This window comes from Callospermophilus lateralis, chromosome 16 (genome assembly GCF_048772815.1).
Source record: "Callospermophilus lateralis isolate mCalLat2 chromosome 16, mCalLat2.hap1, whole genome shotgun sequence".
NCBI lineage: Eukaryota > Metazoa > Chordata > Mammalia > Rodentia > Sciuridae > Callospermophilus > Callospermophilus lateralis.
Window position 1 is genome coordinate 20983084 of NC_135320.1, and position 26623 is coordinate 21009706.

The 26623-nt window shown below is 41.0% G+C and overlaps 1 protein-coding gene across 3 annotated transcripts in view; it reads left to right on the forward strand.

The window, feature by feature from the left end:
• The window catches only part of Fam110b (family with sequence similarity 110 member B), a 161494-nt gene that overhangs the window by 78674 nt on the left and 56197 nt on the right, over positions 1-26623 (forward strand). For all 3 annotated transcript variants that reach the window (XR_013088904.1, XM_076835649.1, XM_076835650.1), the window contains one exon: positions 10330-10417. The gene's annotated coding sequence lies outside the window, so the exon portion shown is untranslated. The remainder of the gene's footprint in view (positions 1-10329; positions 10418-26623) is intronic.

Below are 26623 nucleotides of genomic sequence, written 5' to 3' on the forward strand. Positions count from 1 at the left end.
TCGAAAGCTCACGTGTGAGACAGAACAAGTGTTTAGAGATGAAGTGATTGGGTTATGAGAGCATGAACATAATCAGTGAATTAATACCTTGAGTGGTAACTAAAGGCAAGTAGGGTGTGTCTCAAGGGAGAGGTGGGAATTGGGTATATTTTGTGACTGGTGAGTGGAGTCTCTCTCTGCTTCCTGATCATATTCTGAGTTGCTTTCTTCTACCAAACTCTTCCACCATGATTTCACTTAGAGCCCAGAGGAATGTAAGCTGCCATCTGTGGACTAAGACCTCTGAAACCATGAGCTTCAAAGTAAACATTTCCCCCTCTAATTGTTCTTGTCAGGTCTTTTAGTCACAGCAGTAAAAAAGCTGACTAAACCAAAATGCCTCTTAACTTCCAAAAACATGATAGGATTTGAGGACAGAGGAAAGCTAAAAGCTCAGAACCTAATTCAGAACTCTTATTAGATAATAGTGTTTACTTATTATTATATGGCCTTGCCTTATTAGATTATTGTATCAATTGTGATTTTATTACATTAAAATTATTTAATAATCTCTATTATGCCGTTGGGATGATTAATTTTATGTGTGTGTGTACAAACAAACATGATGTCAGTGAAAAGAGGAACCAAGTAGGCTCATGGTATGCACATCTGTAAAATTTTTAAGAATTTTACCAACTAACAGCCTGACTATTCTTATATGTAGTACTGGAGGTTCTCAGACAGCCCAAGGTAGCCAGGGCTTCTGTACCTTCGTACGATTGCAACCACAGCTGTTTGGAGCAGGCCTCTGAGGACAGAGGCCTCCTGAACCTGCTAACTTTTTCTTCAATTCACAGCCCCTCCCTGCCACCTCCTTCCCCACCCTCCCATCTCTCTTCTCCAGTACTGTTAAAATGAAAAAAAAAAAAAAAAAAAAGGCTGGTCTTTGAAAGGGCACTGTAAGATGCATAACTGGCTTCTAACCCCGGCTCCCCAGTGCTGGTGTGCTTGGGTAGCCCAACAGGGTGATTGTTCAAACATGATCATCCTTCTCAGCTGGTGGATTTCCAGGAAGCTGTAAGAACACACCCATGTGGTGCAGTGCACTGGTACACAAGGGCTTTCTGGGGACCTGCTTGGAGTGTGGAGTCCATCTCTGGTGAGCAGTGTGGGATACTGGGTACCTGTGAAAGGAATAGAGAGCCAAAGCCATGCAAGCGTTGGGGGCAGCTGGAGTGATTTCTAGCAGTCTGTCCAGTCTTTCGCAGCCCAAGCATGTTACAACTGGGCTGAGCACCCAGCATGGCAGGCTCTCCAAAAAGAAGAAAAGCTGCTGTTTGGGTGGTAAGAATGGAAAAGGAAGGGCTGGACACTTGCCCACTGATTGTCCTATTTCTGGTAGCCTGAGAGCCTTTCTCAGTTCAGGTACCTTTTCTCCTCCGTGGCTGGGGGTGTTCTGTGAGCTGGGGGAGCTGGTTCTTAGTCTGTCTGCCAAGCTCCAGTTCCTAGGATGGAAATGCTCTTCATTTGGGTCTCACCCCATGCTTGATGTAGGCTGGGACCCTGGCTCATCCTGGACCAGGGCTCAGCTGCTGGTCTCTCCTCCTGCCTCCTGCAGAGCTGGGGGTGCAGAACAGGACTTGAGCACGCCCCCCCAACATGGCATGTGGAGACACAGTACCCTGAGTGACTGGCTTGTGACTTGGCCTCCCTCTTGGTGCCAGGTGCTGTTCATCGGAGAAGAAACTACACTCTTAGCCCTCTCTCAACAAGATAAGGAGTTTGAACAATCTGAAACCAACGAACAGCCTGAATATTCTGATTGCAAAGATAACTCTGAGTCCTGTTTTTTTTTTTTTTTTTTCCCCTTTCCTTTTGTTGGGGTGGATACCAGAAGCACATAACCACTGAGCCAACCCCAGTTCTTTTTATCTTTTATTTTGAGACACGGCTCACTAAGTTGCTTAGGGTCTCACTAAGTTCCTGAGGCTGGTTTTGACCTTTTGATTTCCTGCCTCAGCCTCCTGAGGTCGTGGAATTACCCATGCTTGCCTTGAGCCCTGGTTTTTAAAGTCATCATTTTTAGTATTTGAGCCCTAATTTTTTCTTCCTAAGGGAAGAAAACTAAGAGAATACCTCATGGAAATTCTCCAAACCTAGCCACTTGCTTTTTCTATCCGCATTCTCCCAAGTTGGGAGAATCCAAACAGAACTTGAGGAAATCCATGCATCAGGGCAGATGGTATCAGTGGAGAGGCTTCTCCTCGCCTTGGGCAGCAAGTGTGGAATGTATGTGTTCTTATCCTCTGTGCCAGGCAGGCAGGGGACAGTTTCTTCTGGGAAGATATTGGGAATCTATCACTAGGAAGAAGGAGATCTTGAAGGAATCAGTTGGATTAGAGACTGGACTTCCAAAGGAAGCCACCCTTTCCCTCCTCTTGCATATGCTGCCTCAGTCCTTCCCTCTTGCCCACTCAAGTGCCTTCAGGGCATCTGGCAGTGCACTGCAATTTACCCACCCGGTCATTATTGGTCATTATTTGCTAATAATCATTTAATGAGCATCTCACCCTCTATGAGTCAAAATGCTTTGCTTCCTCCTAGCAGTATTTTCAAGGTGCAGCACAAATCCTTGCCTCCAGTAGGTGCCCCTGACTGCTATTGATGAAGTGAAGGAATGATTTTCAGCATCAAGATAGCTGAATGAAGTTCAAAGACAGGATTCCCAAGATTGTGTGTGTGTGTGTGTGTGTGTGTGTGTGTGTGTGTGTAGGCTCTTCCAGCAGAGTGGCCATAAGAGAGCACCAGTGAACTGTTCCTTTTCAAACCAAACATTGAATCGGAATATATTGGAGGATGAGATGTAAGGACAGTTGCTCCCTTCCCTCTGAAAGTGTCTGTTTAATGTCTTATATAAAACAAGCATGGAACAAATTAATCAAACAGCTTTTTAGTGCCTATTTTGAGCTAGCTAGCAGTCTGTTAAATGAAGAGGAAGGCAGAAGCTGTTAGATGTTTCCTAGATAAATGCCTGGAAGTGTTACTAGTCGGGATCCCGACAGCCTCCAGGGAGCCCTGCCTCAGGCCAAATCGCTGAACCTGGTACCTCACGGAGTTTTCCCTCCTGATAGTGGTGATTGTGCTTTGATAATCCACACTCGTGATGCTTCCTGTAGCCCATGTGGCAGTTGCTTTCTCTGACAGACTTGTCTGCATCCTGTTGTCCTGAGTTGGTGTGTGTGTCTGCATTCCTATAGTTTTTCAGTCTCAAATGTGTGGACTGTGAATGTCTGTGCTTTCCCTTGAAGTTCATGGGTCATATCATGATTTAAATCCCAACGAGTTTTTGATACACAAAGATGGAAGGATGAACTGCCTCTAGGTCAATATTCATTTTCCACGGCTACCGACTTCTCCCTAGGAATATTTGGTTTCTTAGAGCAAATCATGATGCGTGGGGAGCAGGCCAGCTTTTTGTAAAAAAACGCTGACAATCAGCTGACAATCAAAAGAAAACAAACCTATCTGTAGGTGAGAGATTTGCATTTCATCATTGGATTAAAACTGGATTGGGAGAACATACCGGTGTCTAGTAATTATGAAAAATAAATTGAACAGATTAATAGATTCACTTTGTATCAGCCCAGATGGACAGATAATTCTGTAGAACATGGGAAGGAAAAAAAAATGACCTTGTGGGAAAGCAAATAGATAAACAAATTGCATTCCCAAAAGTTGCACTTGACTAGCTGACTTCTCTCCCTTTTTTACATAAATTTGTCATTTAGAGTTTAACCCAACTTCTCCTTCAAACATTTTCCATTTTATATTCCATGCAAAACCTTTTTGAAATGTATATAATTTAGTCTGTACTATAAATCATTAATGAAATATAATTACATGTCTATCCTTTCCTGAATATTTCTTTTAAGATCTGTTCGTGTAGAATCAAGAGAAATTAGTGACTATTACATATCCGAGCAGAAGCAGAGGAAATGACTTGCCCTGATACCATGACTACCAGGGATGGTCCTGTGTGGTAAATCAAGCCTACCATTAGCTTGTCACCATTTATTACTTCTGAGTGGTGCTTCTGACCAAACTGGACAACTGAGAAGCATTTAAACATTTTGTCTTGAGTATTGCAACACTGGAAAGAAAGTTAGACAATGTGGAGTTGTGAGAAGACCACTCTTATGAAAAATTGATGAATTCAGAACTCAGAATCAAACCACCCTGTGCAAAGTGCTCAGAGCTCATTGACAGTAGTCCTTCCAGTCGGCTCCAGACACAGAGGTGTTCACTCACTTGCCCAAGATCACACAGTGATCAAGTGAGTGGAGGATCTGCAACTTAAACCCAAGAAGTCTGGTTATTAGAAAGCATGTTTTTCCCCTCTGCATGAAACTGTCCCTTATAGTATTTGGCTTCTAGAACTAGTTTTTCCATTAAATTGTACAGTGGAAAAATCCTTTTGTTGTTGGTGGTGGTCTTTTTCAGTGACTCCTGAGATCCATTTCCATCCTTTGCAGCTCCAAATTATTATTAGTCACTATAGTCAAGATTATGATTTTTTGACACCTCGATTAGCATTTTTTCCACCGTGGATGGAAATATGCATGCTATTTTAAACTGTATTGAAGAGAGATTAATTACCACTTTATAACACTTAAGTCACACATTGCTAATCAGGATAAATAAGGTGAGACTTGGATTTTATGGCACTTTCACTTTTATTTTCGTCATATTGATTTGGTGATTTATTCTTCAGTGCTGGAATCGGTTAGTTAAGCATAAGTGAGCAGGAAGTCCTGTACATTGATTTAACCACTCTTTGTTTCTCTAGATTGGGGGGAAAATAATGCAATTTAAAAATTGCTTACAGTTTAGAAGGTGACACATTCATCCTGAAAATGACAGGAAATCAAGATGTTTTTGTCTGTGGGGTTTAATTATTAAAATGTAATTTGCTCCTATGCTTTGCTTCAGTAGCTCTGTGCTAGCAAACTAGCTATAATTAGATTAGCAGCCTGCTAAGCGCTGGTGACAGCCTGTGCCTCAGAGAGCATGTGCTGGATTCTGCATGTGCCTCATCCTCATTGGTGGTTGGTGTTGCTGCTCGCCCGTTCGATAGGTTTCCACAGTAATCTTTATGCTGCATTAGAGACATAGATACAGCGGTACTGTACTGTGTTCTTATAACGGCAAGGTGCTGGGCTGGTAACCTTAAAGAAGGAGTAAGGCACGGAAGAGCAGGCGTTCCCCTTTGTTGTAGAGCATCGGTGGTTAAGGACCTCCAGCTGCAGGAGGTCAGCGAGCAAGTCGCAGTTCATGGTAATTACTCTAAGTCTTTCTCTCTTATGAAAAACACAGCCATGCATGAAATGAGGCATGTTCGTCATGCCATGTATTTAATTTGATCTTGCTTTGTTGATACTGTGTGTACTCCTGCATTCCATACAAAAAAAAATACATTCTCCTGCAGAAGGTTTGCCTGGTAAACAGCCACCCTGTTCACAAAAGACTGTTGTTTTTACCTGGATTCAAGGGTGCATGTGCTTGGGAGTGATTCTTATTGGTCCTCTTCTGTTTTGGAAAGCCCGATGCTACATGGATTCGGGTGTCTTTGTGGGTGGGTTTCAGGACTCAGTGGACTTTGTTTGCATTGAGTCCAGACTCTCCTGAACAATGAGTGATCAAGAAAAATTTAGTGAAACAATTTAATTAGGACAGGGCAGTGATGCTCCTGATTTGATGCTGGGTCTCAGCAGAAGTAATGTGCTATTGTTTCTTCAAAGATGCGTGCAGCCTTCATTTTGGATGGTTTTCTTTGTCTCACCTTTTGTAGTTTTCATGAAGCTTTTTTAATACAGGAAATGTTAACATAGCTCATTCTGCCAAAATATATGTGGGTATGTATTCAGCTGTACCTGAAGGAGAAATTTTTGACTCCTGGCTTTGTTTAAGAGAGACGCTGTTTTTGGAGTTGACATGTCATCTCATAGGAAGGTGGGGTCCTTGCCACTTACTTTGATGACTGTCTGACGGTATTTTTTATTTCTATTAATGGTTACCTGGATTATTTTCCAAATTGAACAATAATCTTAAATTCTTTAATAAAGGTGGTGCATTCTGAAGAAAACATATTTTAAGCCCGCAAAGCTGAGGTTCAAAAATGCAAACAAATGCAACGTGAGTTGGTGCTTCTCAGTGTACCTCCTATTTTATGCCCCGAGGACTTCTGCTTCCGCTCAGTCTTCAAACTTCAAAATTAATGTCCTCCCCCTATCAGACTGTGGAGTCCACAGAAACTTGGGCACTGACTCACCAGTCACAGGGCTGGCGGGCTGCCACCATGCGTCTGCTCTCAGAGGAGAGTCCTCCTGGCTCCCGAAAGCCTTCAAGAATTATTTCCAAGCTCCTGAAAAGCCAAGCACTGCCACTTACATATTTTGTGCAGATAACTGCTCTGATCTAGAGCTGTATCCTGGTTGGAGGGAGTCGGTTTATTCTTGGGCAGAGGAAGACTTGAGATTGATCACTCACTATGCCTCACCACTGCACTCCCTCGTCCGTCCTGGGGGTAAAAAAAAATCAGCTAGAGTTTTGCATTTACTCAGATGATAGTGTTAAGGGGGAAAACCAAGGAATATTATCAAACTCAGCCATGGGCTGTCATGGAGTAAGGTGCATAATAAGAAAGTTTGGTGGCTGTTGGTGGCCATACAGGGTCTCTATGACTTGAACAGGTCGGTGTCTTCTTAGGCACCTTGGTTGGTGAAATGAACAGGAGAACAGTCTTTCCACTTTGTATTCCATCCCCTGGATACAAACCAGGCCTCGTTCCCCTGACAGACTGAGCACACCCTGAGAACACTAGGTTCTGCTGGAACAGCTTTTCTTGTCCTCCAAGTCCAGGCTCCTCCACTGTGTCACTGCATCATTCTTTGCCTAACAGTGTCCCTCCAGTGATTGTGGGAAAACACCTTTTTCTGCCTTTTGACACTTGGGCTCGGTCCCTTGTTTGGGGAAAGATCAATTGATGCAATTCTGTAATATCCTTTCTCCTTCTTTTTCAGTTTCCCAAAGTACTTCCTAAATTGTCTGGGTCTTATAGAGTTTCAAAGAAATAAGCTACTGTAAGAGTAGATTCTGTTGTCCTTTTTTTTTTAAGCCATTGCTGAAACGTTGGGTGAACATAAACATCTGATGGCCTTCCTTTTGTGAGTAGAGCCACTGTGTCATTGAACTAGGTGGGAAACAGGTCTCACCGAGGTCCATTCTCAAGGCTGTGCCTTAAGGAATTTTTGTGTCTGAGGGACTTCTTAAAAATTTACATATAAATTATGTAATTCACAGACATGCCTATATCCTGAACTATGTGACATCCCAAAGGACCTTTTAATCTGATCCAAAGGAGCATTTTAATAACAGAACTGTTATTAATGATTTTGCAGAGTAACCAAAATAGGCACATTTATCTTCAGATGCATCACATCTTAGTTATTTTTTTTTTCTTACTGAATTAAGGGAAATCCTTACATATTCCTAAGACAAGAAAATAAAAATAAATTTCTTGACATTTTATACTTTTGTTCTTTCCCCTTCTTCTAATTCCATAACCCATTACTGATGAGAAAATGACATTTCTCACGCAGCAAAAAAATAGATCTAACAGCCTGAACATAAACATTTAATATTTTTTAAAATTTATGCCTTTTCTGTCATTCAATACTTCTTTTTCTCCTAGGGGCTTCTAATCACAGCAAACCAGATAATCAGTTTAAAACAGAAACTCATCCTATGTAGAATGTGATGTGCCACAAAGCAGCAGGTTCAAGAGAGTCTGAAAAATAATTGTAAAAAGATGAGCAGTGGACTGTACAAGCTGTTGGACATGGGTCCTAGTGGCTTCCTGGCTGGCTACTGGCTATGATCTGAGAGAGATCTGTCATTAGCAATTGATGAGTATTTTAGTGTTGACCCTCCTAAAGTTGTCTGGACTAGAAAAATATTTAAAAGGATAGTAGGTCCCTCATCTGAATGTAGTCTTTTTATTCTTTCATTAGTTTATTCTGTAATTATGGGGACCTGCTATGAGCGAGGCTACGAGTTTAGCTTTATTGAGAGAAGATAGAAGGCACACTCCTCTCCTGCAAGAAACACCTACTGAGCAGGAAAGACAGCTAAATAAGTAATAATAGGGGGAGGAGGAGCAGACTTAGGCACCTGGTTTGGTGATAGCAAGGCATGATGAGTGGACGTTTAGAAAGAGAATGGGAGCTGGGGCAGGGTAGGGTAGTGCACGCCTGTAATCCCAGCAGCTCAGGATGAGGCAGGAGGATCTTGAGTTCAAAGCCAGCCTCAGCAAAAGCAAGGCAGTAAGCAACTCAGTGAGAGCCTATCTCTAAATAAAATACAAAATAGGGCTGGGGATGTAGCTTGGTGGCCAAATGCCCCTCAGTTCAATCCCCAGTCCCACCTCCCACAATAAAAAGAGGATGGGGGTGGGTACCAGAGAAACCTTCAGGAGGAGTGAGATGGGATTTCTTACCATCTTGACACCACACCCACTACTGTTAATGTTCAACAGAGGCTGGATCTGTCACACACTTTGGAGTGTCACCATGTCATCTTATGTCAGATATATAATAAATGCAAAGAACCATCTATTTTCTTCCCCTTACTAACTTTTCTCAGAATCCACGTAAGATTGTTGTCTGGAGATATTTTTATGTTTGATATATTTACATGCCTGAGATTTGAAATTCTTAAAAAAAAAGGTACCAATAATTTAGAAATGCATCTTAGAGGAATAGCAGAACACTTTCATTACGGCTTTATTCCAACTACTTTGATGATTACTTTTGGAACTGTTTGCTTTGCCAAGAGTTAAGATTTTTGAAAGTCAATTATTTCGATTAATGTGCTTATTAAATGCAAGCTGGCCTTGGATTGTAGCATTTTACCTCACCACCTCTGATTTTTGCATACATTTAGAAAATAATTTAGAGAAAGTTTTAGATAATATCTTATCTATTGAGTTTGGGTATCTTTTAAATCTTGCCGAATTTGAGAGGGGGAGTCCACTTTAAGGGTCACTCATCTTCACTAGTTTTTGCCACCAGTAAAATCTCTACATGAGAAGAGTGTGTTTCCACTTCCATGGGACCTGCAGTCAGGGAACCTTCCTAAATCTCTCCTGCTTCACCCTCTCCTCCTTCTCCACACTTACTCTGTGGAAGCTTTGCTTTCCTAGGTCCTCACCCCGCCCTGCTCACCCTGCTGGATGAGTTAGCAGGATTCCTCCCAGTCTGCCCCCTAGCCAGTGGCTTCAGCTGTCAGCAGCTCTCTGACCCTCCGACCTCTGCAAATAGCACCCTCCTGTAGTCCTCCTGTCTCTGATTGCTCCTTCCCAGGCTCCTCCTTTGCTGCTGCCTTCTAAGTAGACACTTGCCAAGAGCTGGCTTTCACCAGCTTCCTGTCCACACCACCTGTTTTCTCATCCACAGCCACATGGAACCCACCATTCTCCTCCTCTCACTCCTTGACAGCCAGGCCAGTCTGCCTCAGGGCCTTGGCTGGTCCTCTTCCTGGAATGTGCTTCCCCCAAAGCCCATGGCTTATTTCCACACTGCCTTCAGGATTTTATGGGAAATGGAGCAACGTCAGTCAGTGGGACATTCTGAGATCATATCTATTGTTTTTATTTTATTTTTTCAGTCTCTACTTTCTGGAATATAAATTCCATGAGGTCAGAGATTTTTTTTTTTTGCCTTAACCCCCAGAGCTTTGAAAAATACCTGATCCATAGGAAATGGCTCAGTCAGTATTCATTGAACGAATGAAGGAAGGAACACATGATTGCTGACATCAGAGTGCTAGAGTACTCTTGTAGCAATCAGGATCTCTGCCCTAGCCAAATGATTATTGGTGAGCTCCTCACCTGGAGGGCCTTAGTCTCCTGCGCTGCAGATGGAGGGCGAGTACAGTTCAGTCCTAAGGCCCTCTGAAATGCTAACACTCTTATCAGTTCCAGAAATGAGGTAATGTCCTACAAAAATGTTACTTATGGGACTTCTCACAACTCGTTGCTACATTTTTCTTTTTATATAATTGCTATCTATAGTTAAACAAAAGGAGCAATTGAAATGAGCCAATGCTTACGTTCTAGATGAAATATGTAAAATCTAATGCGTTTGGGTTTACTGACATCTGCTAACCTGTTTTTTAAAAATGAATTTGCCAATTTTTAATGGAATTTTTATTTTCTGTTCTAAATGCATTTAATAGTCTGCCTATTTTTGTCAAATAAAAAAGAACATTTATCTTCTTTGCCTGTGTTTTTAGTTATTTCCTGCTACAGAGAGCACTTGGAGAAAGGAAGTCTTCCTATGACCTCTGCCTACCGCCCATAAAATACTCATTTCTGTTTTAGGTAAGTGTATTGCTTTGCTTTGATACATACTGTGCAGAAGGTATTGATTTCTTTCTGAAAACTCATGTCATTATTATATTAAGACAAAGACTCTGAGGTTTCAGATATTTTGCTATCAAATGGAAAAAAATAAAGAAACCAAAACAAAACATACATACAGGAATCCCAAACTTTGAGGTCCCTGCCAGTAACAAAATACTATGATGGATTTGCTTTTCCAAGGCTTTCTGTGTATCTGTTAGTAGTCACAGTTTGTTCAATGCATTGTAGTATGTAGTACACAATCCCCTTTTATGCGTGTGGATTTAAAGACAGCTTTAAAAATGAACATCCTTACACCTAAATAGGTGCACTGTCTGTGGTGAGGGAATAAGATGGTGGGGTGCAGTCAGCAGCAGCAGCACTGTGAATTAGTAGGGGGAGAGGTGGAATGGAGGGGGCGGAACCTAGATACCAACCCCGTGGATGAGATAGACAGGGCAGGACAGGTGTACTGGGCTGGTCAGGCAGGGAGACCTGGAAATGGATAAGGTACTTTTCCCCATGACCACCCATTCCTAGAATTACTTTTCGGTCTCTAATCAATCAAGACATACCAGAAATATCCTCTCCGGGTCTCTTCCTATGGCCAGGCCCCCCCCCCTTTTTTTTTTATAGAGAAGCTGAAGAGATGGATGAACAGTGGTCAAGATACAGGTGGTTTCCCCCTCTTATGGAGGGATCAAGAGCTCAGTACCCCACATGAGGAGGTTGGGAAAGCTTAAGAAAATGGGAGCCAGCTCCTCCATGAGTGAGAAGCGGTAAAGAGCAATTCTCATGAGAAGAGTCTCAACCTGGATGACCACACTTGATGGACAGCCTTCCTCTGGCCGCCTTTCCAGCATCCATGAGCATCTGCGTGTAACGCACCCTTGCTTATACAGGAGGCCATGCATTTTCTAATTTATTTTTATTGTGTTTTGCAGAATATTGCTTAGATAGATGTTATTACTTTCCAAGAACTTCAGAATCTGGCAGAACTTAGGCTGCCGAATAAAAATCGACCTATGCCAGGTGGAACTCTGCAATCTGTGGAAAGGGAAGAATTTTTTTTTAAAAAAAGCCAACAACACACCTCAGTACTATTCCTTAAAGTCCATCACTCTTAACACCACCTTCCTCATCTCCTTATCCCAGACATCGGTTCTGTAGTGAAAGCCTGGGGCTCCTATTGGTTGGGAGGAACTGTGTCTTCTATCTGAAGTCCTGGTAGAGCTGAAGTTATTGACTTGCACCTGAGCACAGGTGGATTTAATGGAGAGTACTTTCCAACAGGGCCTGAATTCTCACTGTATCACTCAAGGGATCCCACCCATCTTAGTAGGCACACAAAGGAGGGGTTTCTTATGACACAGGATTTCCAGTGCTAACCCTGGAAATCGGAGCAAACTAGGACTTGTGGGTCCTTTTCGTGATTCCGTCTCTCCCCCTTGTTTGGACATGACTGCATGGTATACATACTCACCAGGTGGCTTCTGACAGCAGCTGAATTTGCAACCCTGGTGACCAGGAAAGAAGCTGAGTGGATCTGGAGGTAACCTCATCTGTGCCACTCACTAACCTTGCAGATGGATGGGACCTGGTTGCTGTGGTTTTGAAAGCCATTGTTTTCCATATACCAAATGAGAATACCAGCAAGCCTGTAGGGATGTTGGGAAGGTGATTAGATATCGCCTGGTTCAGCAGAGACCCAGGAGGAATGGAGTCCTATCCCCCTCACTGTCTAGAGATGACAGTACCTTCACAGGCTTCAGTAACCTTTGAGTTTTATTCATATTATTATTTTGCTAGATCCTGTGACAGGAAGGAATGTGACCCATGAGTGCAATGTCTGTACTATAGACACTAAATCTTAGCCCTTCTAAGTCTCACATAAAGTGAGATCAAAGTGTACTGATAACAGAGTATTCTTGTACGTGATATGGAAACAGGTTTTCAAGTGTTCTATAGAATATTGTGAAAAGCATAGTTTTCCTCTCACCATATCCCATTGTTTGTAGTCTTTCAGGTTATTACTGAATTTAAATTTCATTAAAACTTTTGTTCTTTTCTAAGTTCCTAAATTACAGATAAGCAGCCTTATGTATGTATATGTATTAATAGCATCATTAGCATTTTTTACTACTCTCAATAGTGCATTTAAGATTATGTTGCTTTTAGAGTACAAGCTGGGTCTTTTCAAAAAAATGTGGTCCCTTGTTTAAGAAAACTAAAAAGGAAAATGGAGACATGAAATAAAACGATCTTGTAGTGTTCCTTTTGTGAAATTTTTTGAGTGTAATCATCTTAAAACACGACACCTCCTGAGCATGTGTCATTTTTAAATTAGTATATAAACACAAAAATCTATGCTTCATTCATGTCATTGCAATTTCAGGAAATCAGCTCGAGGGTTCCCTTTGTTTGTAGTTTCTTGTTATCTTAATCAGACTTAACTAATAAAGTTGGTTTCTCCCCTTAAAAGGAAACTTTTTCAAAATGTCTCTAAGGACAGCTTTTTGCTCTTCCAGGGTGCTAGAGGCCTGAAAAATTGCTGGGAGCCAAAACAATCCTTGCACTTTTTTTTTTTTCCCCATGTTAAATGGTCCTAACCAAAAATACGCTCCAGTTTTACTCAGATATCTTTTTTGTTTTTTCCAGTTCCATGTTTTCATCTTCCTTTTACACAAGCACCTCTGACTTTTGCCTCTTCCCAGATGAGCCTTTCGCCAGGAGAATGACTCAGAGCTCAGGTTTCCCTGTACAGTCAGGTGGGGCTTCTCTGAGGCAGTCTCAGCTGACCTTGAAGGAGGTCTGCTGGGGAACAAGGGAAAGGTGGAATGTAAGGAAACCTGCCTGCTGTGCGACTCGCCCAGCCAGGCCTGCTCGCTGTGCTTCAACAAGACAGGGAGACAAAAGCATACTCACTGGGAAAAGTAGCTAGGACTTTAGAATTTTCATTGTCCTTGATCACAGAAATTATCTAGGCTTCTGTAACACTAGTGGAGGGATGGTCCCATCCCTCTGCTCAGAAAGAAAGCATAATTCCAATTTTGAGGCTTTAACACACATTTATTAAGAAGTTTAAGAACTATTGATTACAGTTTATCTTGTTATGTTACCAAAGAAGTTTTTGACATATGAGGATATTTTCATTTCGTCAAGTGAAAGACAGATTGTATGTGACTGTGTGTACCTAGTTGTTGTTGTTTTTAATTATGAATGGCTATTACCACGTGGCCATTGTAGTCACTGATTTTCTTATAAAGATTGACAGAAAGGATAGTCTGCAGCTGAGCAGGTCCGTGGAGGACAGCTCTGTGAGCATTGTGCTAGAGGCAGCACATGCCTCCTGGGCAGACTGCTTGTCCTGCAGAGAAGGTATTAGAATCTTTATTGTGTAGGGGAGGTATATGGGACTATTAGTCAGCTTTCTATCACTATAACAAGTTGCCTGAGATAATTAGATTATAGAGAAAATGTTTATTTTGGCTCATAGTTTTAGAGGATCTAGTCCATGATTGGGTAGACCCATTGCTTCAGATCTCTGATGAAGGAGGTATGGTACAGAATATTTATTACCTTGTGGCTAAGAAGCCAAAGAGAAGAGGAAGGAGCTGGGTGCTTGCAGTCCTCTTAAAGGGCACAACCCTCTATAGATATCTTACTAGTCCCCACCTCCAAAAGGTCCAGTCACCTCCCAGAAGCAGCACCCAAGGGACTGAGCCTTTGACACAGATCTCTGGGGGACATTCAATATCCAAACTATAGCAGGGATCAAAGAGGATAAACCTCAAACCAAAGGGTAACCATAGGATTAAACAAAAATCCTCCCACAGCTCTTCCATCAAAAAGACCTGCACACCTGTTGATTTCCTTACAGTGTGGATCCTAGGTTCAGGGTGAAGGTTGACTGAGAAGCTGGGCAGCACAGCAGGTAGAATCAGAAGGTTACCAGGAAACAGGGTAGGAGGGTGTTACAAAAGTTGAAGTCTCCATTACTAAGGAAAAGGAGACCAAATGGTCAAAAAGGGAAGGAGAACCCAGGTCAGGGAGAGGAGGACAGGTATGGTGGTTGTGGTTGTGCCAAGAGGGAAACTAGAATTTGAAGGGCTTCCCTTCTTCTTTCCGACCCATACACGTCTGCTGCCGTCTCCAGGGGTGGACTGAGGGAGTGTTTCTGTGTCCCTGTAAGTTCAGAGAGGCGTGATGCTCCCGGGACTGCATGATCAGTGAGTGTTGAAGGGTCCCCTCTGTGCTGGCCTCTCTCTTCCGGAGCATGTGAAGTGTTCAGTTCTGTTATTACGGACTTTAATGAATCTGGATCTAAAGATGCAGCAGCAGTGAAAATACCCCTACTCTGCATTTCTTTTCTCCTCTTCAGCAAGGAAAGAAGAGATATGCCTGGTCTCTTGGTAGTTTCATGTGCTCCTTCCAAGTTTCATACAGTACAGGTTTATCTTTGTCCTGAACACTTATCTCTTCAGTCTCTTAGGTCTAACTCTTTATAGGACATGGTTAAAACCAATCCCTTGATCTTCCTCGGTCAGAGAGACTGTGGAGTTAGTGGGAAAACCTTCCTCCGGGAGGCAGTCTCACTGAGTGACTCTTCTTCATATGGCTGTCCATTCTGGAAGCCGACCCTGCTGACCCTTCCTCTGAGCTATCCCGCATTGGGATAATCACCTCTTCCTCGCTGACCAACCCCGTCACTGACTTAGCCCTATGCCAGGCTTCTGCCTTGCGTTCTGCTCTCAATCCATCCAAAGTCGGTGTCTTAGCTCATGAGAGCTTATGGACTGCTTCCATCCAGGTATCCTTTATCAATTCTTTTTTTTTCGTAAAGTCCAGAAGTTCCTTTGAGGCACATTTCAAAAGTTACTCCTCCTGGTTAAAAAAAAAAAAAAAATTGTAGCACAATCCAAGAATTTTTATCATTAACTTATTCAGCTATTCATTCAGCAAATTCATAAATTTTTTATAATGTAATGTATACGTGTGTATTAGTCAGCTTTCCATCACTATACTGAAGTACCTCAGACAGACCTTTTATGAAGTAAAGAAGGTTTTATTGAGATCACAGTTTTACAGGCTGAAAGGTATGGCACCTGCATCAGCTCAGTTCTGATGAGGGCAGCAGAAGGCAGCACATCATGGTGGCAATGTGTGCAGGAACAGTAGTGTCTCAAATCAGAGCAGAAGGAAAGAGGACAGGCAGGGCCCATAGTCACCTTTGAGGGCTTACTTCCAATCACCTAAGGACTTCTCTAAGGCCCCACTTCCTAAAGCTCCACAGCACCCCCTAATAGTGCCACCCTGGCACCAAGCCCTTCATGTGGACGGACCTTTAGGGGGCACCCAGCATCCAGACCACATATATTTCTAAGTGGTCTTGAAATTATTCTTGCTTCCTTTAACCATTTATATAATTTGCCTCAAATCATATGGTAAATTCATTTCAAATTCTTCTTGTGAACCTAGGCTCTTCCATGCCAGAGAGCATTACCATGTAAGCAGAGACTTATCACACATTCTGCATAGTGCCCTGCAAGAACAGGGCTTCAGTTTTAAATCCTAAAGATTTCGGATCCTTGTGCAGTATCAGCACTGCCCTGTCGACTGATGAGCTACCCGAAGAGGAATGAAGCAATTTTACCAACCCAGGAAGGCTTTCTGGAGAATAAAAATTTCATTTCAACACTACAGAGTGGGAAGCTAATGTGCATTCTTAAATGTCCATAGTAGAGTCTTAATGGACATATAACAGCACGTCCTCTAGAAGTCACACAGACCCACTGGCAGCAAGAAGTGCCACAGGTAGAAATAACTTCAATTCCACTGCGCAGTAAACCTACTGTGGATTTCCTTTTCAGTGTGTAGTCCACATATTCCGACATCTCATTCATTCAAAATCTTCACAGTATTACGGCACCACAAACAGACATACATGCAGTTTACATTGCGTGCACTAAGAGTCCCTTCTGGTGGTGAGTGCCTAGCGCTGTGCACTTTTCAGTCTATAAGCACATAAAGCACACATATCACAATCTGATTTGTGTTGCGGTAAATGTCTTCTGCCCCTTTCTGGTAAAGACAAGCAAGTTGAGGGTAGGGATTTTATGTTTTAGCTCTGCATTGCCGCAGTCTGGCTGGGCACAATTCAGGAGCCACTTGTCAAAAGAAACTAACTTTATTTTTAGAACCACACAAGATAAACAAAACAGCTCCTCAGGAAAAAACCCTCAGAGCCCAACTGCCACCACCGGCTTCCCACACGCCACACACCCCAACAACCTCTTCCTCCCACCATCCTCCTGCTCTTGAGGCCGATTGGCTGGGTCGCATGGGTGGAGCCAAAAAAGTCCCCCAATGAGCAGCTCCGTGGTCTGAAAGGGCAGGGAAACAGCCCAATGAGCATCACCGCAGAGGAGCCAATCAGCTAGATGTTGCTGGGGCCACTGTGAGCCAATCATCAGCTGGCAGTCTGAAAGTTTGCTGGGGCCCCTTCAGCTCATCAGCTGGCAGTCTGAAAGTTTGCTGGGGCCCCTTCGGCTGTGGCTCTCAACACTGCATCTTTAAAATTCAGCACAGAATCTGAGCACACTAAAGAGGAATTAAAATTGTTTCTGGAATTTAAAGGAACCAATGCTTTAAATTTAAATCGTGTATGTTTCTTATCTACATTTTTGGTTACTGCCTCCCTCATGCGCTGACAGCATCATCTTCTGGTGCCAATCGCAGCAGGATGTGGGGCAGACAGGCCAACTTCATGATTTCACCAAAAGAGGGAGACCCAGTTCATCAGAGGAGGAAGGAAGGAGAGAATTAAGTTGAAAATCACACAGGGAGGAAAAAACAGAAAGAAAATAAAATGGATTATTTGAGGATGTGTCTATTGATGATATAGATATGAGGACTATAGTTAATAACAGTGTGTTGTTACTAGAAATTTTGCTAAATGAGTAGATTTAAGCTCTTCTTGCCACAGGAGGGAAAAATGGATAACTCTGTGAGATAATGGACACATTTATTTTTTTCCATTACAGTAGTTATTTTACTTTCTATATGTATTTTATGTTATCACATTGTATACCTTAAATATACCCAATAAAATTTATTTAAAAATAAATTAGAAGGATTATAAAACTTGGTTTTGAACTTTAAACTAGTTCAAATAAGGAGTAATGGAGGCATATTAGTCTCTCAACAGGCTCTTTGAAGGGCTGGAGATCTAGCCTAGCGATTGATCACTTTCCTAGCATGTGCAAGGCCCTGGGTTTGGTCCCCAGCACTGGGGTGGGGTGGGGCAGTGGGTTTCCTTGAATCCAATCTCCTCAAGATTTAAAATGTGGTTTGGTTTACAGAACTCAGTTCACATACAATTGCTTGTCTTCTAAGGACTCAAAGTTCTCAACATTCAAAGACAGTATTATTTATGATTGGTCCCATCACCTTCATTTTGCAATTTTGAGGGAGGCACCAGAGCCAGTAAAGAATGTGGAGTGCTGGCCTTCCTCACCTGGGCTTCCAGTTGTATGTGTGTTAATCCAGTCCACATCCTATGAGGAACTGTTCTCCAATGCTGAGTGCACTGGGGGTCAAAGAGAGATTAGGATACCTAGTAGCATGATGGAATTCTGGCTCAGGGGTACAGTGCTCGCACAGTGTGCATGAATGAGCCGCTGGGTTTAACCCCCAGCATTACAAAAAAACAGTAAATGGATACAAACAAAAGAACTAGTCACCTAGGAGGAAAAAACAGAGCTGCATTTTCTCTCTCTCTCCCTCCCTCCCTCTCTCTCTCTCTCTCTCTCTCTCTCTCTCTCTCTCTCTCTTTAATGTTTTCTAACATTGGACATTGAATACAGGGACACTTTACCCCTGAACCCTTTCTATTTTTTTTTTTTTTTAAGATAGGGTCTCATTAAATTTCCCAGGCTAGTCTTGAACTTGTGATTCTCCTCAATCTCCCACGACATTGGGATTACAGTTATGCTAGTTTCATTTGTAGTTCAACATTTCATGCCAGGTTTTTAAGAGGAAAAGAAAAAAGTAACTCTTTTGTGGGGGAGTGACAGCCCTCTGTTTAATCAGTGGGAGAATCTTGAGAGACTGATAATGCTTACAGATTGAATCGACCACTGGTATGTGAACCCCCAAAATGCACGTGTGGAACTCAGGCCTAAAAAAGCTGCGTGTTCATTTCTATAAGGAATCCTTTCAGAATATCACCTGGCACCCTTATTTACCAAGCATTTTGAGGCGGTGTTCATGTCTCCCCCTGCAGATGTCTGTTTTTTTTCCTACCTTGAAGCTCCCGCAGGCCATGTCCCTGTTATATAAGGTGCTGCACTCTGCTTTTGTGTGCTGCTCACCCCTGCTGCAGTCCTTGGGCACTGGCCGATGGCACACAGAGCATCGCCCACTCTAGGGTGTTCCTCCTCTGTGTGCAGTGGTTGCTCTCTTAACCAAAGCTTCAGCCCCTCTAAGGCAGTTTGCAGGAGTGTTAGGCCAAAGCAGACTGCTTCATTTGGAGCCATTATTTTTAGGAGTCTTTGGTTACTAGGCATTTGATTAAGAGATGGTAAGTACGATAAAGAAAAACCGTATGAATGTGTCACTGTAAATCATTCATTAAGAAGCAGGGAATTAAGAGATCACTTGAAAACATTTTATGCCAAATCAATGGCATTTTAGGGTTTGTCATTGTACCTTCATAATGACACTTGACATTATACGTGTTTGCAATGTGTCTTATTAATTTTCAACAACAGCTGTGTTTCAGAGCATTTTTATGATTACTAGACATTTGCATCTTATCAGTATCTTATTTTTAAGGCTATTGAAACCTGGCTTTGAAGTGCTATCTGAAGTGTTCTTGTGCCTCAAACTAATAAGTCACCTCTCTATTGGCACTTGGCCCGTACATAAGTAGGACCACTGTGTTTCCTAGGATGTTCCACTGAAAGTGCTACTTTTTTTTTTCTAAATTTGCTGAAATATGTAAAGTACTTTACAAACTGCCACCTTTGGTTTCCAGTCTCTTGACTTATCAATGACACTTGGTGATTTTCTCTGAAAAGACAGTAGAATGGTCACCAACTATCAGCTCCACAGAGTAATGACTTACAAGGTGTTGCACACGTAGAGGATTGTGGAGCTTCACCGGAAGCTTCCCAGGGGTCATCATGCTAGACAGCCCTCCTCCATGGGCATCATCTCCCTTCATCCTCACAACAGGTAGTTGTTGGGATGTAACAAGTGATCATGAGGCGAGAGTCAAGATTCGAGCTCACCTTGTCTGCCTGTAGATAGGTCCTCCTGCCAAAGCATGCATGATGGTTTCAGGTACCATGAGCTTTACAGATTTTGGAGGGAAACAGTGTCTTTCTGTTTAATTTGTTTCTCGAAAGAACATATTCTATAAACAGATTAGATTTACTGGATTTCTCTGAACAAAAGGATGAGATAATAGAAGCCTAAGAAAAGTGACTTCTCAAAGTTGCATGATTCATAACTGGAAAAGTCTGGCTTCTGACTGGTTCCCCTCCTCCTACATCACAGCTGCAAAACGAGACATCTCTTGGGACCAGCACCGCATTGACTCTGAAGTATCATAAATAAATTAAACCCCTATCAGTGATTTTCAAACTCTGAAATAATAGGGGTCTCACAGTTGACAGGGATTGAGATTTGGGGCTCTTCTTCATCCAGAATCACCCTCCACCTGTGTATACAGCTAAAAAAGAAAAAGAAAAAAAAAAGACTTTGAAAATCAAGTTCTTATCATGTTCTGTGTTCTAGTCTTTAGGGGCAGTGCCAGTTTCAAAAATCAATGAAACTTTATATAAACATGAGCATATTGTCAATGAGGAAATATGATATGTGGCTTCAAAATTAATCTGCAGCTTTCCAAAAATATAACAGTGGGTTAAGGCCAGGTAACTCTCTTAGAAATAAAACTTTTTGTTCGCTTTCAGACAGTGTCTCATTAAGTTGCTTAGGGCCTCTCTTAATTGCTGAGTCTGCCCTTGAACTTTCCATCCTCCTTCTTCAACCCCCTGAGTTGCTGGGATTACAGGTGTGTATCACCTTGCCCGACATAAAACTTCTTAATACCTAGCCTAGTTCCCTGTACCTACTTCAAGCCCTTGACTAGCTTAGGAGAGGCCCAATAAATTTAATAGAATGGAATTAAGTCAGAAAGTAAATTTTATTATTATGATATGTATTTTATGTAATGCCCAGAACATCAAAATTTACTTACTTTTACACCTGTTCTAATACACTAAGATTATAAATATTTCACAGTTAATTTTAAAGGTGAATCATAACTTTAGTTTCTCCATTAAATCTCACTTTATTACATGCATGTGTATATCCATTGAGTCTGTATAAGACAAAGACTCTTCCCCAGTCCCTCCCTAGTTGTCTACATCATTTTATTGATTGGATGAATTCCCAGTTTCAAGTGATATTTAAAGTCATATATCTAGTTTAGAATTCCTGCAATAAAATTGCATTTCTAGACAGGATTCTCCATCTTCCCTAGATAAATTCTGAGTTCTTCTTTCTTTCTGTACTACCTTGTCTGTGTTCTCTTCATTTTTGGGAGAGATGAAGTACAGAGATGGTTTATGTTTCTTTTTATGGGATGCTATTAATATGAACACTTCCTATAATAAACCAAATTATATTCCCCTCATTCCCAACCTTCAGAAAGATTCATGATTCTCGATTGATGGGGCACACTAGAATTGGGGTGGGAGTTATCAGGAAACTGAACACTGCCCCAGAGTTATGCCTTTATTCTCACGTCAGAAGAATTCTTCGTGTGAGAGAAGCAGGATGGAAATGAAGTGATATTTTTGTCCCACACCCATCAAGGACAGACTTTTTATTTCTAATACTAGCATTTTGATCAGAGAGTTTTACAAGGTGAATCCCATGCATATCGACTGGCTGCCTCATAAATGGGATCTCTTGTAAATCTGTGGCATTTTCACTTGTTACAACAGTTTTATTTCTCATGTACATAAATACTGCCTTTGACAGGATAAGAGACTAGTGCCATGAATATTCCTTTAGCAGCGGTAAAAACTCTGCAGTAAAGCTTTGAAGTTTTAGGACGGCAATCAAATAGTCCAACAAAGGACAGGAGAAGCTAAAATAAAAACCTTCACAGGTGAGTGGTTTTGTTTCACATCAACTGTGGGGTCTTAATTCTGCCTATCACTCTCGCCTTCTTTGCATCATCCACACGAAGCCAAGAAGGTTAGTGTATGAGGATCATAAAGTATTTTGTCACCTGAAGGTCATCTGTGGCTAAGCTATAATTTCTGCAGTTCCGAGAAAATTGGAGCTATCAATGTTTTGCTTTGGGTGTCTATATGTAGGTGTTTAATGTTTTGAATTTGGTTACTGCTGTCCTCAGTTTAGTTCTTAAAACAGAGTGTCCTCATCCTCACCAATTTAATTTTGTGGCCTAATTTACTTGTAAGTGCCTTCTTAGGGTTTTGCTTTGGCACAAAAAGCTGTAATAGAATATGAGCCCAAAGTCCTTCCCTTCTACTACTCAAAGTGCTTTCCCTTGCCACTCTTTTCTTCTATTAACAGCCATATTTTACTATGTGATTATTTGATTCAGTATGACAAATGGATTAAGACCAAAATAAGGATCAAAATCATTATGGCAATTGAAGATACTCCCTGAGGGGACAGAGGGAGTCTGTAAATATCCTAATTTTATAATGATATGATGCAAGATTTTGAGAAATTGTTATAATGTAGAGGCATTGGTGATGTTTTACTTCTGAGTATTACTATAAAAGTTTGTTATAGTAACACCTGTTTGTTTTTAGATCATAAGGTCGTTCTTCAGAAGAAAGCGTTTCAAGGGCTGAAGGTATAGCTTGGGTTAGAACAGTAGCATACGTGAGGCCCTGGGTTCCATCACAGCACGAGCACGCGCGCGCACACATACACACTCACACACACACACTACACACACACACACACACACACACACACACACACACACAAGTAGAAGAAGAAAAACAATCAAAATTATTTTTGTTTTAAAAACCTAACTATCGCCATTATAACATCACTAAGAAAAGTGTGCCCTTCATACACATGTAATATGGTTTCTGCCCTTCTCACACATTATCAAGATTCAGTAGCAGACCTCCAGGTAACTAATTTTATTCTGAATAAAGTCTAATAAGCGTGTATCTGTACACTCTTCCCAGAGATCCTCTCAGCACCTCTTTTATCTCATTTATAAAGAATGACTGTAAGCTTTTCCCCACAAGGCCTAGTAGAGGACACACATTTTTAGTGTAAATGATATTAATAACATTAACAATATTAATATAGCAGTTAACACTTACTGGACGCTTGCTATGCGCTTCGTTGTCTTTAAGCATTTACCTGGATGTTCCCACTTAATCCTCACAAAATTTGCTCTGTATAAATGAGGACACCGCAGCACCCTCCAATGCTGTGGGGCTGCCTTTTCCTGACATATGCAATGCGCTGTCAGTGTGGCTGTTCCCTTGCCCCCTCATCAAGGGACTGTCTACTAATTGGGCACTTTATTTGACCAGCTAATATCTCTAGTGGGTGAATGTTAATGCTATTCTAAAAGGCAAACACCATAAGAAAAGGGCATTTTCACGCTCATCTCTCCATCAGGAATTATATTTCAAACAAAATAGAGTGAAAACATTTCTTTGAAAGCAGCATGCCCAGGGATGACTCCCCACTCCAGGATTTCCGAGTACCCCACTTCATGTTTCAAAGCATCCTTTGCATTTCTGTCCATCTGGCAAGGAGCATCTCGCCCACCCAAAAGTGAAGGGCTCCTTGTCATCATGTGGGCATTTACCACAACTCACCCTTCCCTTTGGGGCTGCAGAAGCCCCAGCTGGATGGCAGCCACTTACTGCAACACAGTTACACAAAGGGGATTGACAGTGTCGAGCCTTTTGGCCTCACCCTTCCTCTATCTCAAGATTCATCATCAGAATTTTATGATCAGGTCGACTGTGATTCACAGCATGGATTAAATAAAATCCATGGATGACCTTGTCACCACCGTGTCTCCATCAGGAAATATTTCATATTTCTTGTGGTCATTGACTAAATGAAAGGGGAAAAAAATGTAACCTTAGGTAACTTTTATACATTAGTACCAAATGCCCCATCCACTACTCTTATAAAAATAAAGCTGTACCATAAATCATCATAGATACCCTCAACACTCGAAACGTGGAGGTCTCGTCTTCCTGTGTGGTCTCTGGGTTATACAGAATGTGTGAAATGATCTCTCCATGCCCAAGCAGCCGGTTACCATGGAAACAACTTACTAGTTTCTAAACCCTTCTGGCTAGTTCCAAGAGTATTAACTCTATACTAATTCTAAAGAAATAAAAGCCTAAGGTTAATATCTAGCTTTTCGATACTTATGATCCTTGAAAAATACATATCAAATTACAAGTTGACCTACGTGGATGGTGGACATTTCATATTACTAATATTAATACTGACCTGAGCAGAATAACCACTGCTAGGAAACTCAGATTCTGTGGCTGCTCTTTGAGGCTTGCTTTTGCCTGTCACAGTTTGTGCTTGGCAGTAGATTAATCTGGGGGAATATAATTTTGTTTGTCTATATTTCATTGCTTATGTTATTTTTGTCTTTAAATGTCAACATCCTTATGGAGTCATGCTGTATTTTTATGCCTACTGTTCCTGCTCAGACAGGAGACATAATTGTTCATTTTTTTCCCATTAACAATAGTTTTTATATGCAGTATCTCTATTCCGGATAATTTCTTAATTGAAAACTAGGAATAACAGTTCAGAGTGTAGACAAAAATATTCAAGGTTAAATAGCAATAAATTGTTATTACTGAAATACTTAAATGTAATTTTTAAAAAATTATACTTAATACAGTTTAAAAAATTAAATGCCGAACTAATTGAAGTATTTAAATATATCTTTGAAACTGAGGGAAAGTCAGTTTGTTTCTTCAGTGTATTGGGTACTTAATACATAATTCAGCTCTGATCTCTTTTGTACCTTCTAGGCAGATTTAGTACTCTCATATACTACATTAATTTGCAGCATTTATTGTTATTTAATGTTCATGTTGTTCAGATTAATTTCTTGATGGTACTCTGTGACATTCTAATTTAATCATGGCATATCCGTATTGCCAGTCCATAAGACAGCCATGATTCTAAATGGCAGACAGCATCTCCTGGTATACCATTGTTTGGACCGCTTGGTACCTTCCCTCCAGAAGCCAAATTATCTACATATGGCCAGAGCACAGGCTTCATTTAGTCTCACCTGAAGACTCTTAAAGAGTAATTGGGGCTGTAATGTTTACCAACTTATGTTTCTAAAACTTAAAAGGTTCTCGGCCCCTGTATCTAAAACTTGAAAGTTTTAGAATATAAACGCTGCCTTGAGTTATCTTCCAGACCACGACATCCTACTTCTCCTTTCCTTCAACAATGCTAACTTATTCACCAACACACTTTTCATATATAGAAGTTTCCATAAGTCTCATCTGTTAATGGATTTTATACTATTTCTTCATATGTGCTTCCTTTTATGTAGCATATGATATTACTTGTCAGTGGCTCTAATGAGGGTTCTGTGTTGTATGTGGTCCATTTTCATTTAAAAATTTGTATCACAGTGAACCTTGTTTTCTAAGTCTATTCAGTGATTTGTAAGTAGATATTGTGTTTGGATCAAAATACAAATCAAACACAATTGTTGTAGATGCATTTAATAAACAAAGTCTTGAACATTTATTCTATGGCAAGCTCTACTAAGCAAGTCCTATCATTCTCATAGTTGGAGCATCCACTTATGTCTAATGATACTATCTTAACCTCATTTGAAGAATCAATTAATTGTTTTTAAACTCATGCCAATGGTTGTTATTTCCAGATGGCAGAGAAATCTTTGAACATCTTCTTAACCTTTGCATTAAATGGTAATCTCATTTTAATAAAAAAATAGCTCTTTGTTTTCTTTCATAATCATGATGACCATAATGCTTATTTAATCAAAATAAGCCAAACTATATATTAATTAAAGCTGTATCAATTTTCTAATCCAGATAAACTGATTTTCTCCAGAGTATAATATTTTCCATTTTCCAAGAATCAGCTTCTTGATGTCTACTACACTGTGATTTAATCATGGTAGGTTGAAGTCAACAGCCAGTAAGACAGACATTATTCAAAATAGCATATGGCATTTCCTGGCTCACCTTTTCTTTTCTTGTTTTTTTTTTTTTTTTTTTAACCTCTTGGTACCTATTTCCTTGAAATTACAGGTCTATGCTTGTAACCATTAGGCTTTAGTAACTGTCTTTAGTTGCAGTCTCAAGGCACAGACTTTGTTTACTCCCAAAGGGAGACATGAAAGCAATAAGTGGAGCTATAGCATTGGCCAGCTTATATTTCCGCTATTTAAAAGGTGCTCAGGAGTAGGGGGATAGCTTAGTGCTAAGAGCACTTGCCTAGCAGTCGTGAGACCCTGGGTTTGATCTCCAGCACTGCTAAGTAAATAAAGGTGGGAAAGAACTGCAGAGGCCCTACTTGAACAAAGGAAATCTTCAGTGTGAATGCACTTTTAGTTCTTTCCCAGACCTCAACATCTTACTTTTCCTTTTATACAACAGTGCTGAATTTCATAACACTTCTTCATCAACACTTTTCAAGAATGTGTTTACATGAAAGCAGAAAGAAGTTGTTAAGAGACCCAGACTGTAAATAAATTTGCCACTGCGTCAGTGGAATTCAGAGTGAGTCATCCTGCCTCAGTTGCAAAAAGAGCAGTTCTGATTGACAGAACTTGGAAAATAAGACTTACAATTCGGTTTGAGAGCCAAAAATTGGGAAATTACTAATCCATAGCATACCACTTTCTTGTGAAATTTGATTTTAATGCTGGAGGGCTTACCATTGTGTTCATATAATTGGATGTTCAGTAAAATTACATGTTCCTCAAGTCTGACTTTTTCTTCAAATTATATCCGTATTAGCAGATTAAGAATATATTTTTAAGCTAGGCCTACTCATCCAGGCCTATAATCCCAGAAAGTGAGGAGACTGAGGCTGGAGATTTGCAAGTTCTAGGCCAATCTTGGCAATGTATCA